This window comes from Lissotriton helveticus, chromosome 2_1, assembly GCF_964261635.1.
Source record: "Lissotriton helveticus chromosome 2_1, aLisHel1.1, whole genome shotgun sequence".
NCBI lineage: Eukaryota > Metazoa > Chordata > Amphibia > Caudata > Salamandridae > Lissotriton > Lissotriton helveticus.
The window spans coordinates 966796542-966812736 of record NC_136059.1 but is presented as its reverse complement, the minus strand read 5'-3'; positions in this window follow the sequence as shown (position 1 = coordinate 966812736).

Here is a 16195-nt window from a genome sequence, read left to right as displayed (position 1 = left end):
AATGCCCGGGGCCCGAGCCACCCCCCTCCAGTGTTATGGCACTGCCATCTGGGAGACACCCACCGCAGCACTTCATTTAATAGCACTGCTGCTCCCGTGGATGCGATTGCTGCGCATTGAAGCGCCGCGTGGCCCGCCTAGAGGAGCGTATCCGTGTCCTGGAGAGGTGAGCCCACCGATAAACATACCCTGTTGGTTTTTATTGCTTCTTTTGGTGGGTGGGAATCATGCATTTGGGGTTGTTACTTTATTTGGACAATTGAACATATAATAACAGTGCGGAACGGGTGCACTCATTTCGGGACTACACTTCCGATGCCATTTGAAAGTTAGCCTGGCGTCTTTTGGTGTATGCCTTAATCTATACTACTATTATAAAGGAAGAACTTTGCACCTTTGAGGCGGGTAAACTCGGGAACCACAGTGCCAATCCACACACCGATACATCATTGTAATTGTCAGGGTGTGCAGATTGACATAGGCTATATAAAGTATAAAAATATGCGTTATTTAAAAAATTAACATAAAAAAAAGTAGTCCCTCCGAAGTAGCGCCGGCCGCGACCTGCGTGCTGACGTCAGGAGCGCAGGGAGGAGCGGCGTCCAGGAACGCAAGGAGGAGCGGCGGACATGGCGCGGGAGAGGAGCGGTGACGAACGGCGGAATGGTGGTGAGGACCGGCGGACAGGCGGGAGGAGCGGTAAGCGGCGAGGAGCGGCGGAGCGGTGAAATGAGGAGCGCGGGGGAGGAGCAGCGGCTGAGGTAAGGCTCCGGGCAGGTGGAGGTCGGGGCAGGCGGGGGTCGGGGCAGGCGGGGGGCAGGCGGGGGACGGGACGGGGCGGGCGGGGGCCCAGGCTGCTTGACAATGTCGGGGCAGGCGGGGGACGGGGCGGTCGGGGGACGGGACAGGGCGGGCGGGGGCCTGGGCTGCTTGACAATGTTGGGGGGGCGGGGGGGCGGGCTGCTGCTGCACAATGTCGGGGCGGGCGGGGGTTCGGGAAGCCTGATTGCTCCCGGACAAGGTCGGGACGGGCTGCTAGTTTGGTTATAAATAGTTAAGAGAATACCACGTTGGCTTTATTTTATAAGGATTCTTAACGTGGCGTAGCCTAGTGTAATACGACTGATTAAACTGCAACTTCGTTTTGACATTCGAAGATTTACAGTGTATCCCACCATTCAAATATGGCGCTTAAAAATACTTGGATACTGATAGTATAGTCCGTCTTGTACCGTAATATGGGATTAACTGATCGGCGCCGGATATTTAAACGCAGACTTGGGGCGCCTTCAGTTTACTACTATTTCACAAGCTCAGCAGAGGACGACGGGTGTACTCTCCCAGGTAAGATTACCTTTGGGGGTAAAGATATTATTAGTCTGATTGTTTGCCACGTTTGGTAACGTTACTCTGGTGGATGCACTAAATATTGGTGCCAGACGTGTTGAGCAGTCCACTCCGCTCTGTATTTTGGAGTAGAAGGCCTGGGCATTGTAGCTTTGAGTCTATTATTCATCCTCTCTTCCTTTATTGCTCGGAGATACCATCTTATATCAATGACTATATGCCGATGGTATGTACTTTTAACTACGCATATTAGACTAACTATAAGAGTGGTAAATATAACCCCGTTATGTTTAACTACTAATAACGTGCCAGGTGTGATACATATAATGCCGCAGTTTCTGAAATTCGATTGATCGTATAACGTTTCAAGTAGGATACACATATATTTTAGTATGAACGTAATGCCTATTTTACGAAAAGCTTAGACTGCTTAGCACTGTTTCTGTTTGGGTTATGATCTTTGGGGTCGCAATAAATGTGTCTGGATAATTACTATAGCTGAGCATAAATTGTTATGACATTGTGAATATGTGGTAGTGATTACTTTTTAACATGAGTATACTTTCTTGGAAAATAATTTTAGGAATAGCACCGAATAGTAGGCGCTATGATAATGATTGTTTACTATTTCACGTTGTGTCTCTGATGCGAACATATAATTTAGATAATGCGCCTGTATGCATTTACTTTTTATCTTCTATTCACAGAAATGTGTATACATTCTCTTTGTCTGAACCACGACGACTATTTGGAGGTAATGCATTTCATGAAGAAGCCTTTTTTACTCTTTAGTTCCCTGCTAACCACAATATTTGGTTGACACTATATAGTCACTACTAGTGAGATAAACTATTCACATGTGGATGTTTTTGTATAAATACCCTCTTAGGTGAATGAGTTCTAATCTGAGAAAACTAAGGATATAAATATCTCTCCCATTAGATATCGAATCGATTTATGATGGATGAAATTGTGACCGCTTGAAGAGTATTTGACGTTAATTAGGTATTAAGAGTCGCTTTATTACATCTTTTATAGATGACTCTTTAGGCTGTATATTGATTACTCTCTGTGTCGCTTTTTTATAGCCTATCAGTCTTACATAGTACTGGACCATAGACAGGTCATACATGGAATGTGGTGTATGACTTCATGAGGAGTTTTTTCATGGTGAGTAAATGGCGTGCTTGTCCATTTGGAACATGATAGGATCGGTTTACTAGCAATAAGCAAATTTCTCTCCATATTGATATATCGAAACCATGGCTCCTTAGTTATAATTCAGACCTGTTTACAACTTTTGAAGATACGGGTCTCCCTCTTGCGACTTTATGGTGCTATAGACATCTTCCGCTACTCTATATCACTTATGCTTTTTATCCTCCCTTTGTGTTTTACTTTTGGACTATATGTGTTTAGATGAATCACATTACTTGTCTCAGTATATATCCATTATGATTACACTGGGTGACTTATTGGTGATTCTGCGACCTTTTTCTTTCTGATAACTCGCTCTGTAGTTCACCTTTCCTTTTTCTAAACACTGGTGGTGGTGAAGAACAGTTAGTTTTGTAAATGTATTAGTATACATTATTTATTTCTGTTGTTCTGTTGTAGCCCTGAAGAAGTCAATGGGTGATTGCTTCCCGTGAAGAAACACGTGTCGGCCTTGTTTTTCTGGCTACATTTTGTATGATTCCAATCAATACTATATGAAGATTGACTATATGATGGAAATCTCACGTTTGTGAAGAGAAAAATAAAATAAAAGGGACTGATTTAATGAACTTACAAAATGGAAAGAATCTGATTTGGTTTCCTTTTCTCTCAAGAATTGATATCTGTTGTGTAGTGCTCGGGGACAGCCATTTCTTTTTTCTGTATTCTTTGTGTTTACACAGAGGAGTTTTGGGGACGTAAGTGGCCGTTTTCCCCTTGTTCCCTGGAGCAATTTACTGTAGAATCTACTGTTAAAATTGGTTTTGTGCAAGGTTAACCCAGCCACATTCTGTGAACATTTAATTTGTTGGACTTTTTCATTTAAGACATTGGTTGGGGTTAGGGAGAGGGGTGGGTCAGGTGTTGTTGTTGGATTTTTTACATAGTTTATTTTTGTTAGGGGATTAAATAATATATTTATACTTTACATACAATGTTGTTAATGTTTTGTGGGTGGGGTTACTGTTTTAGGTCACATTGTTTCCTTGCTGGTGCAGGGCCACAGCCAGTGTTTGATTTAAACAATTGGCTGAATTTGTAAGACACAAACAGATAGATGCGGTACCCCTCACTGATTGAATTGTCCTACTAGTACTGTCAGTCTCTCCTCCTAGTCTATGCATTCTGCAACTGGACTCAAAGGGGTGTGTGAAATTGAATTAATGAAAACATTTCCATTATTAATTATGCCTCCCCCAAACTTCTTTTCTTACCTGTGCTTGATGTTTAACTTAGGCACAGCAATGGCTGCATGGTGATGATGATTTTCTTTCCCAACCTGCCATGGTTGTGGTGGTAGTAGTAGTAGACACTGGCAGTAGCATTTGCAAAAAAAGAAAATGAGACAGTCAGTGGCCTGAGAGAGACTGTGGGAGTAGTAGTAGAATGAAGTACAGTCCAAAATTTACTGCCAAACAATAATATGCCAAAATACAATAAAACATAACGGTGGCGGGGATAGCCTAGTAAATGAGGTTACAAACTCTAGTTGTGTTGAGTCACTCAACTAGGCCTAGAGTACACGCGACACAAGCGTAACCGTTAGTGCTGTGTAGGAGAATGACATCAAATCCAATTGATGCCCGCAATAATGCTGATGGATTAGGTTCTTTTGCTAAAAAAATTACCTTCAAATATACTGCTCATGGGTGGGCAAGCAGAAAAAGATCCTCGCCCTGCCTTGAAATTGAATTAGTGTTGCTTTTGCCACATCCGCCCCAGCAAGCATGTGATAAATTATTGGTGTACATTTAATCCAGTCACACCTCAATAAGTCACACAGTCTGGGGAAAGAGGGTTAGGGTTTGATGAATGGTTGGAAAGGGGGGTTTGGGGAAATGTTAGACAAAGATATACAGAACGCATGGACAACAACAAAACACAATCTTGGCAGACGACCATATCCATAAATCTGTTAAGGGAGAAACAGGAAATGCATGCATGATGATGATAACTTGATGGTTAATGATAATTGGTACTTACTAACTACTACTAGACAATTAGACTGTACAGAGCAGTAGTATATTATGCAATTTGCCTTGCCTGTCTGCCCACCGAGAGACCCGAATTACATACAGTTTCTGTTCTGTTGTACCGGCCCAGGCTTCATAATAATGATAGCAAAGAAAAACCCAAAATAGCTGTAGGGATGAATTGAATTATAAGCAGAGAGCAAACATGGTAATAACAACAACACACAGTAGTAGTGATTGAAGACAAAAAATTAATCAAATTATTTAAAAGATGATGAAAGTTGATACTGTTACTATATGTTACATTGGTCAAAATGGGGAGTTGCATCTCGGCATTCCTCTTGGTCCTCCCTTCCATGGACGCTTCGGCCATCAATCTTGGGTGATGCCACTGCCTGCCTGGCAGATGTAGATTCATTGGTAAGGTAAGTGTGAGTTGTTTTTCCCAGTCCCCTTTCCATATTCAAAATGCAATGGATCAGCCTGAAGTAGAAGTACAAATTTGTTATTAAAAAACAAGAAGGGAAACAAACATTGCCTTGAGCTACTTTTAGTGTGTAGATTAGATAATAGTACACAATGAATTAACTTCATGCACTACAAACAACAACAACACAAATCACTCAGTCAGCGTCCAATGCATGCCATCATTCATTACATGTTTCTTCTCATCTTCAGTTAATGGGCAGTCTCTCTCAGCTCGGAAAGGAGGATATCTATAGTAATCATCATCATGTTCCATTTCTTTGGAGGGACTCAACGAGGCAAGATTTTCTTTTTTATTCTATTATGCTACATCCAGTCATCATCTGGCTTGAGGGCAATAGATTTGGGTTGATTCAGGAGGATGGAGGAGCAGGTCTCGGAGGAGTGGACTGAAATGCAGACAGCTGAAACTCATATATGGCAATAAAAGACTAGAAGACGGTGGTGATGGATTTGTTGTGATTCAAAGTTTCCAACCAGAAAGACAGACACACAAATAAAAGTAAATAAGGGAGGAAGGCAGTAAGAAGTGGAAGCCTAGTTGTCAGGGAAGTATAGCTCGTCCTCAAACTCGGGGGGTTCATCCAGAAGTAGGTAATCATCATCTAACATGCTACTTCCGTCACCTGAGCCGCAATCGTTATCTTCCTGCGTTGATTCATGTATTGTGTAATTCGGTGGTATAAATTGCTGATTAATTTTGATCATGGTTAACCTCTCCACGTTTTTGGGCGAGATACTGATCCTTTTCACTGTTACAATGGATCCAGCAGCACTGTAAATACGTCCAGAAGAGTTACTTGCAACAGGGCAAGCCAGATAGTTTATCGCCAGCCTGCTGATCACTGGCCATTGGCCCCTTTTGCCATACCAATGCCGCAATGGGTTTTGATCAATGTAGACCTCTGTTGGTGTTGTGTGACGTTTTAAGTCCTGAGTTAATTTTCCCGATTCATGCCCTTATATAGGTACAATTCACATTGCCCTTATATAGGCATAGAAATCAATCCCTTATTTAGGCATACCCCATGCTACCCAAATACAGGCATGGCTACTTCCACTCATACCAAACGTCACAACGAATTCTTGGAAAACCAGCTTGAGCAGTCAGGGACTTCCCCTTGCTTGAATATTGATTTTCTTAGAACTCAGTTACTTTACAAAGAACAACTATTCCCTAAGGGTTCTTTCCTGACATTCATGTGCCCGACTTTACGTCAAACTATGGCATTCCTAAACACCTTCAAGGTATAAATATACCTACACTTGCTCTAGCAAGATACGGTGGTTTGGAGCAGTTCAACTATCTACTTGCCCGACGCAGCTCGCTACAGCAAGTGCCAAAGGAAGCAGACTCTCCAGCTGACGCACTGATCAAGAGGCTGCCTTTCTCCTGCCAAGAATCCAGCTCCAGTGTTTCCGACTCCCGATGCGGGGTGTTGGGAAATTGAGTCCTGAGACAAAAACAAAGGTATGGAGCTGATTAGAACCTAGAGAAACCTTTGGTGGATTCTTGGCAAAAAACAACTAACCCTTTGCTACACAATACTTACTTCTTCCCTTGTACTAGACTTAGGTTAGGTACATTGGGGTAGGCGTATTTTAGAAGCACCAGTTGAGTATTTTAGTCAATGTTATTTATGTATGTATTTTTATATGGCTTAGAAACCATTCAATGCTCTTAAAGTCTTATTTTATAATACTATTCTCGCTGTGCGAGTTATACTTTTCAGTCTGCATAACGATTGTAGCAGTTCACTTCTCTTGCATGAGAAAGAAGACTGTTCAATAAACCCTTTTATTGAAAACACCAGTCTCTCTATTTCTCTGCAACTCTATTGAAACGAAGCATGCACGATTGACTGAGTGAAATCCTTATCTATTGTTTCCGTGACTCTGAGAGATATATTCTTATTCTTGGGAATCAAATTTGTCATGTTTATGCGGTTGTCAGAAACTAATCCCTTATTGTGTATTCTAGAAAGTTTCTATTGACCTCTGAGTTAGCTGGCACACACATAATTAAGTTTAGTATATTCGGTAGAGACCTAGTTGACCTCAGTCCTACGTCAAATCTATAGGATATATTATTCCAATGCGCAGAGCCTATTGGGAATATAGGAACTACACTACATGGGGCCCAATGTTTGGTAAGGCACTAATTTAATGCTAGATACTAAAGTAACTCAGTTATGCTGTTCTCAGAGACCCCTTTTTCCAGTAAAATACTCCATCAGACGTCTGGAGTGGGTAAAGGGATTATATCCGCCATAGCTGAGTAGGACGAAAAATCCTATGTATGAGTTTTTGGTTTTTCAACGTTGAAGGACACAATGTCCCAAAATTTTGTGCACCTTATCTTTGTTTCCTTGAAACTTGCTCTGCAACTTTCATTAAACAATGTTGATTAACTGCGACAACACTGCAACCGGTGGAACGGCAGCAGATACAGTCGTACAAGTTTTAAACTTTACAGGTTTCCAAGAGACCGATGATGATGCTATAAGCATTCCAGAAACTTTAAGGAAAGCCATCACAATAAAACTCATACGTAATGGCCTATCAGCAAGAGGTGGTATGGTAGTTTTTGTGATAGAGGCACATGAATATCATCAGACAGAGGTATTCTATTCATGGATAGTTTTCCCTGAAGCGAATCCAGGAGCAAAAGTGTTTCACTTCTACAAAGAAGATGAACCACCAGAGGAATACATTCCTTTCGAGGATATTGAAATTCCACTAACATACCAAGAGCATGCGCTCTGGTTTAAAGGCGCCCTAACATATACATCAAATTACAATACTCGGTCCACTAGGCAGACCGGGAGCAACATGGTTAGCTTTAGCCAACTACAGACCAGACCCTGACATTGAAGCAATGTCAGACAATGAATTACTTAGTAATATTCAAAATGTAATTGAATTATATAGTTAAAGGTCTTTATTAAAAACACTCCTACTCCTCCTAAAAAGAAGTGGGAGAACACTAAACAAACTTCTAAAGAGAAGCGTTCTCAGGCCCGAAGTAGGTCTCCTCAAAAGGAGCCCTCTGAAAGGAGGTATAACCTCAGGAATAGAGATAATTTGAGAAAACTTGATAGATATCAAGATACTGATACACGTGCCTCTAGTACCTTTCAGACTTCATCAAAGAAATCCTAAAGAAGAGGACGATCAGAAAACAAGGAAGAACACGTGAAGTCCAAAGACGATCAACACGTTCCAAAAAATAAGAAAACTCAATTCACCAAAAAGAAGGTAGCAGGTCTAAAGATCAGGCATGCCGAAGATCTTGAGGACACAACTCAAGAACGGGGAATGGACTCAAACGATGTTGGACAGCGCAGCAGAAGTCATCAAAGCTCGCAAGAACTTGAAGAATCATCTGGAGACAGTGGACTTGAATGAGCACATCCAAGTTGAAACTGCAGATACCAGGGTTATTGTTCCACATAAGTCATATGAAGTAACACTGCGGATGGAGGGGGACATAACTAGAAAAATAAGACCACTCTTTTGGGAGAGGCTCTCTCAGGGTTATGACATTATTTTAGTTGAACAAGACTGGCCACCTGAATTTGTCAGGGAGTGCCCCTATGGGGAAAACATCATTATGCCAGCTTTCTCCAACCACATTCCAATTCATTAAAAAAATATCCCTACCAGGAAATGGGAAGTAGCCCAGGCTCCTGCATTATATAAAAATCATGTAGAATGGGATGAAGATTCTCCTCACCATAAAATTCAGTTAAAAAATCAACCGACTGCACAAAGGCAGTATCCAGTTAAGCAAGAAGCTAAAAAACAAGTCAGGGAGATATTAGATCAACTTGAATACCAAGGGGTGATTGAAACATGTACCTCGTCCATGAACAATCCTTTGTTTCCTGTCTCCAAACCAGAAAATACATATCGTCTAATTTTGGATCACAGACATTTAAACTCTTGTTGCAAAACCTTTGCAGTACAAAATGCACACAGTGCAGCATTAATGAATAACATTGTGCGTAAAAAATACAAAACCACATTAGATATTTCTAACAGTTTCTTCTGTCAAAACATTGCACATGAAAGTAGGTATTTGACCGCTTTCTCAATTATGGGGACACAGTGTAAATTCTGTCATCTCCCCCAAGGATTCAAGAATAGTCCAGGGTTATTTTCAGCCAGAGTAACAGAGTTACTACAAATCTATGATGATGAGGCATTATCATATGTCGATAACATCTATCCAACAGACGATGACTTGGATAGGCACTTGAGCAGGGTGAACACCATAATATTGGGCTTCGCCTCTGAAGGGTACAAATTCAATTTAAAATAATTGAGAGTTGCCCATTTAAACGTCCTTTTCCTAGGATGCGAGTTATCAAGTGAAGGCAAAAGCCTGGCAGCAAACTTTTTAGAGAAATGTGCTCTGCTCCAACCTCCAAAAACGCTGCAAAACTTACAGTCAATTCTAGGTTTCCTAAATTTTGGAAGAACTTAAATTCTAAACTACGCAGAAAGGGTTAAACCTCTCTACGAATTAATTAAACCTGATTTCAAAACAGTTAATTGGATTTAAAAACACAAAAAAAATTTGCGTTTATTGCAAACAGACATGTTAGCAACAAAACATTTACAGACGCGCGTAAACGTACGCAACTTAGTGATCCAAATCATTCCAGGAAGATGCAGATTCAGGTACTTAACGATCCAAATCATTCCAGGAAGATGCGGATTCACGTACTTAACCTTTAATGAAGGAGAAAAAGTTCCAATAGCTTACAAATCACATTTGTACACACAAGCAGAAATGAAACTTATTTCAACAGAAAAAATTCTGACAGCGGTTCAAACTGCAGTAGCAAAAGAGAGAGCCCTCACACAGGGTAAGCGCATAATGGTCGTTACTCCTGTACCTGCCTTAGAGGCAGTGACGAAAGTGAGCATTCCGAATGCTAAAGTTTTACATCCGAGATGGTGCAATGGGTTAATTCTCTTGCTGCAACAGACGTTAAATACGCTTTTTGCCCTTATTTCACAATATGAACAAGAATGTCCTCAATTACAGGTGAGGGGCGCAGGGCACTAAACGTGGGCTCCCGTGGTGTAGATGTTGTTAAGCACTAACAGATGGTCGACATAGGAGAGTACTAGCGGAGACCTGATAACATAGATCCTGTAGGGCCTAGCGTTTCCCGCACGGAGGGAATGATTCCACCGGGAGGTGACAGGGGGGTGGAGTTGGGGGGGATAAAAGCAGATACTTAATCGTGTTGTTGGCCAGAAACCCCTCTGGGGCGCACATGGCGGCCTTTTGCTGGAACTTGTTGTTGCGCCGCCCGGCCTCCGGGATGTGGGCTGAAGGGCTGTGTGCTACTTTGAGAACGCATAGTGCCTCGTAAGGTGGTGGATATGTTGGCTGATTTATCCCGATGTTTTGTTAATGATTCTGCAATAAAAACATATTTAAAAAAAAAAAAAAAATGTACAAGAATGTCCTCTGCCTACTGAGATTCTGCTTCTAGAACAGTATGAATGTATAATTTATACTGACGGATCAGCACAGCCCGCTATTGGGGATAAACAAGCTTATAGTGCTGCGTGTGCAAGCTTTAAAGGTCGCTTGCGAGACAGCAAATTCAGACAAATGGTCACTAAAACTCAATCTCTAGGAGATTGAACAGCTCAGCGACCTGAACTACAAGCATTCAAGATGGCGCTTGAAAATACTGATTGCGAATTCCCCACACTCATAGTGTGTGATTCATAATATTGCGTTCAATCATACAATGAATACTTGCAGAACTGGATTGAAAACGGTTTCAAAGATGCAAAAGGTGGCACAATCAAGCATAAAGTGCTTTGGGAAAAAGTCGTTCAGTTATGACAAGAACTACAAAAGGCTCACGTGATACATACACTGAGTCATCAACGTGATGGCGTTCACGTTGCAGGGAAATCATTGGCTGATGAAGCAGCGGAGGCAGCTGTGCAAACGGCTTCCGTTGCTGCAATCACTCGTTCAAAAACAAAAATAGACGGCGAAATAATGCTAGCTGTCAATGCGACAAGCAAAGGCAGCTGTGCAGCATTTACCTCAAAACTATCCACTCAAATATTCATACATAATTGACGCAAACTCCGTTCCTTTTGCTCGAATTCCTGGAGTGGGGGATAAAGTGATTCCAGACACCTGACTACAGTGCTGCCAGCCCAGTACAGACACCATTGTTAGACAGCGTTAGACTATCTACACGCAGACGTCCCTATGGACAAATGCGGTCCCACAAATATCTAGACCAGATTTATTTGGATGTGGCCTCAGCGCTCAGCTGACGCTTGAACTGTTATAAAAGATTTGCGAGACTTTATCATCACATACGCAGTCGGCATGCTACATTCTGACCAGGGTCCTGCGTTTAGCTCTCAAGCTTACAAGGAGGCCATGGCCAACTTGGTCGTTGCAATGCGGTACTCTAGTCCATCCATCCTGAGGGAAATTCAGTAGTGGAGAGAAAAAACCGGGACATAAAGCAATCTATAACAGCTAGGGTATTAGGCTTGGGTGATGAGTGGGTCAAAGATCTAATAAGTGTCCAACATAGTCTTAATAATCTGCCAAGAAATTCTGTAGGGGGAATCACTCCATATGACATCCTTTTTGGAACAAGAATGATTATCTCAGATCTCGATTGTTACACTTCAGTGGTAGAACAAAAACCCTTTATATCAAAGATCGTTTGGCTGTTTTGCAGAACTTACATGAAATAAGAAAAAGCCAAAGTAACGTGTTCCTGAAGCCAACAACCGCTGAAGAGAAACTGACCGTCCCAGCAAGACCTGTCTGGATTCCGAAGATTGGGGATCTAGTCAGAGAAAAGATCACATACAAGAAGGAATTTGGGCCTTCTTACAGACAACCAGTACCTGTCCTAGCGATCCACGGATCAAGAACAGTATTACTGCCGTCCCTTGCTGGAAGAATGGAGAACAGGTTCGTGTCCATTGACCTGGTAAAACCACATCATGTGGCCGATCATAAGCAGTAGGCCAAGAGGACTCCAAAGATGTAGCAGATGCCCGAATCTGGCTACTATCCAAGAGGTTCAAATTGAGAGACTCATCACCTATGAAGAATCTGCAGTGCGAAAAGAAGGACTATGCAACAAAGCCATGGAACTTGTACCTCTTGAGACCCAAATAACAGTTCGTCAAGAAACGCCTGTCTGCAATTACATAGCATCTGACTATACAAATGTAACAAGTGATCAAGTTGTTCCAGCGATTTCAACTAATCCTGATGCAATCCCTACAATTGACAGAACTGCCTCTGGGTATTTCAGTAACCTTGATACGTTTTCCGAGGATCTCAGTGAATCTGAAATGACACCAGTAAAAAGAACTTTCAAAGAACAAGCAACAGAACTTTTTTATCAACTGGAAAAGACTTATCTGGTTTCATCATGGATTGAACTTTGGATTGTGTTGGGTGTACTTTTTCTTCTACTTTGGTTGACTCTTGTAATAACTTTGGGAATGCTGATAAATGGAAGATATGTTAAAAAGGACACAGCAAGTAAGAACATCAACTTACTCCTCAAGCCACACAAATCATCAGATTGTGAACAAAGAAACTTGTTATCAGTGAACATCACAGCCGTTCCTATACCTGGTGGTATAGCTTGGGATAGAACTGAATATGTCCAGCGGAGCTGTTGAAGATTCCACACCAGTTCAAGATTTCCTTGAATGACTTTGTTTCATCTAGTACCTTTTCTGATGATTGGGACTTCGAGACTGTTAATAATATGATGTCAGACTTGGAAATGTCTGCAAAATTTACTAATCATGAATACTTGGAAGGTTCACCAGATTATGAACAAATGTATTGTTATAATCACTATGGTCATCATTTCTTGCATAAATCTGCAAATCCTAGCAATGTATTTACTTATAACCAATGGGAACATTGTTCTATGCCTCCAAAGGGTAGCTCGAAAACATTTTATGGCACATTTCCATACTTTTCAGGTTTTAATGTTTCAAATCCAGAATCATTTTACTTTAAAAATGTTAATAGGACAGGAATGAAAATTATGTTGACAAATACTAAGCAAATTCGTTCTGCGGCCTTTTATTCTCAGCTGTCTTCTTTAGGTTTCGACTTTTAGAAAGACAGCATTGAGACATAAACTGTCTGGGGCACAAAAGACTGGCGGGTGCAGGGATTGGAAGCTCTATTTAGAGCCTGCATCGTCCAAGAGCAAATAATGTTTTTGAATGACACTGTCCAACAGATATCTTGTCTTAGGTTAGCCAAGATCAAGGTGTTAAATAAACCGTCCATACCTACACCTACACCTGATAGTAATAACACTTCAGAGGGGGTGGTCGACGTACGTACTATTTTGCATCACAACAGAACAGATCCAGATTGGAAAAAATGGTTAATCTGGCCCACAGACACAAACAACTGTCAAGATAGATTCCTGAAAAAGACACAAGTGTTCACATTCACTAGGCCAGATCCAAGATATGTTCAGAGTCAGCATCCAGGAATAGTAAAAACATACAGTGTAGGGAAACTGTGCCTTGAATGGCTACACAAGTCTACACTAAAGGAAGTAAAACAACACTTATCTTTACTTAAAGATGGCGCTGACCTGAGGGTCTTCTTACAAGGACCTACTAAACCGATTTTTAGGCAACTTTCTAATGGAAGTTACATTACGTTGAATGATCACAGCTGCTATGGCATGTTGCCAGGTCTAGCCTATCTCGTAACTGTGTCAGCCAGGGTCACTTGCTGTATGCAAGTATTGTTTCCAAAAACCAAGACAGCCGTTATGGCCTTCACTGAACATCTATTCTATACAAATTGATACGTTAAGCAGACTGAAAGCCATACTTTTACAAAATACTGTACCATTGACCTCAGCCAAAGAGACCTATGATCTGCAAGTCACAAGGACTGCTGCAGAGATACACACCCTATTAACTACAAATTGCCCTGTATGTTTATCAGTAATGTTAGGTCGTATCTTAAACATGTCTGATACGAGTGGTATTGTACATGTATTTAAGACGATTTTTTTGGGACTGTTAGCACCTTTTGAAGCGGTCCTAGGAATATTTCCAAACTTCGTGCACTCTGTGTTTGCCGGATTGCCTCTCATTTTGCGACTCGCTGCAGGGATACTATTTTTGCTCCGACTGCTTCGATATGGCAAGCCAATCCACAGCAGACACCCAGTTCACCGTGGAAAATACTCTTCTGGCGATAAAGTGTCGTGAGCGCATAGTCCAAATTTTGGGATTAAGTCATTTAAGAGAATTGAATACCACATGGTTTATGTCATTCAGACCAATCTGGCAAGATTGCATCTTACCTGTTCTACGATGCCTGCTGTGGGGAGAGGAATGCGTGTTAGACATCTGTCGCACACTCCCATCAGTCATGCCAACGGATGTTGATACCTTGCTTGGACCAGTGACGGCTCATGCACTGTGTTGTCCACAGCGGCTACCAATTCTGATGGCGGCATTCATTGAGATCTCACAGACGCAAAATGCTGACGGTGAGGTACGCGAGGAAAATGGCACCATCCAATTTGAACACTGCTAATGCGACCAATGCCGATGGTGATGCTTCACATATATGTGCGGTTAATCTTCTTAACGAGGTAATCCAACTTTCACCTACAATGGTAGACAAATTATTTTCCGACTTAGAAGATTTGATGTTTTCACCAAACAATAACACTGACTTTTGATTTGGCACGCAGTGTTCTGAGAGACTCTGAATTCGACCTTCATTTTTTCAAAACAAGTTTCTAACTTTGGAACTCTATTTTTTTCTATGATCAAACTTTTGTTTTTCCAAATTTGTATTTTTTCATTTTTTGGCACAAAGTAATCTGCTTAAAGTAGAACTATTCATAGAGAACTAGAATTCTTTGAAAACTTCCAAAAGACAATATTTGACCTTGTCCACAATGAACCAGTTTATATAATCTGACTTTTTCTTCTGTAATTAAGAGTCATTCCATAAATGTATTTTCGTGATTCATTCGGATAGCATTTTCAAATGTCATCTATATGCTTTGAATGAAACATTGCTTTAAATGCGTACAGCACATATGCTTTTCGTGTACAACCAGTACCAATGCATTTTTATGTATTTTGGGTGGGTTTTTAACACATCATGTTTAGATATGTTTTAATGTGTTTAGAACTTAGTAATGTCGCACATAAGAAAGTGGAGAGGGTGTTGTGTGGCGTTTTAAGTTTCGAGTGAATTTTCCCGATTCATGCCCTTATATAGGTACAATTCACATTGCACTTATATAGGCATAGAAATCAATCCCTTATTTAGGCATAGCCCATGCTACCCAAATACAGGAGCCCTGCAAATATTTCTGTTAAGGACACTGCTTCACCAAGCCCTTACCTGCTGACCGCAATCTGCTAACTGACATTGCCGCCTAACGGGGGTCCTGGGGGAGCCACCACCGCCACGAGTCAGCGGACTACATATCCCGGCAACCTTTGCGGCGCACACGACTGCACTGCATTAGAGAAGTGCCAGGAGGCGCTCATAAGGAGCCTTGAGTCCCAGCTGGAGCGGGAGCCCTGCAAATATTTCTGTTAAGGACACTGTTTCACCAAGCCCTTACCTGCTGACCGCAATCTGACAACTGCCATTGCCGCCTAACCGGGGTCCTGGGGGAGCCGCCACCGCCACGAGTCAGCGGACTACATATCCCAGCAACCTTCGCGGCATGCATGACGCCACCGCATTAGAGAAGCGCCAGAAGGCGCTCATAAGGATCATTGACTCCCGCATCATGGGACGCCCGGGCCAAGGGTGGGCCCATCCTTGCCCGTCATTGCCCGGAAGAGGCTGGGCAAGCCATCCCCTTTGAGTGTTAATCAAGGTGTCCGCCGGTCGAGACGCAGGCAACGTATAAGGTACTGTGTAACCTGTCCATCAACCAAATAAAGTCGAGACTGGCCTGGAGATTTGTGAGGTCGTGGAACACCTGGGGTTCTGTGACATTTTGACCACTTTAGAACTACAATAGTGCTGCAGCTCATAATATATAATAGCTGGACGTTATATTGTTTGGGACTGTATTGCACCTTATACTTACAGCTGTTAAACATCTGCATCGGGCATTTTA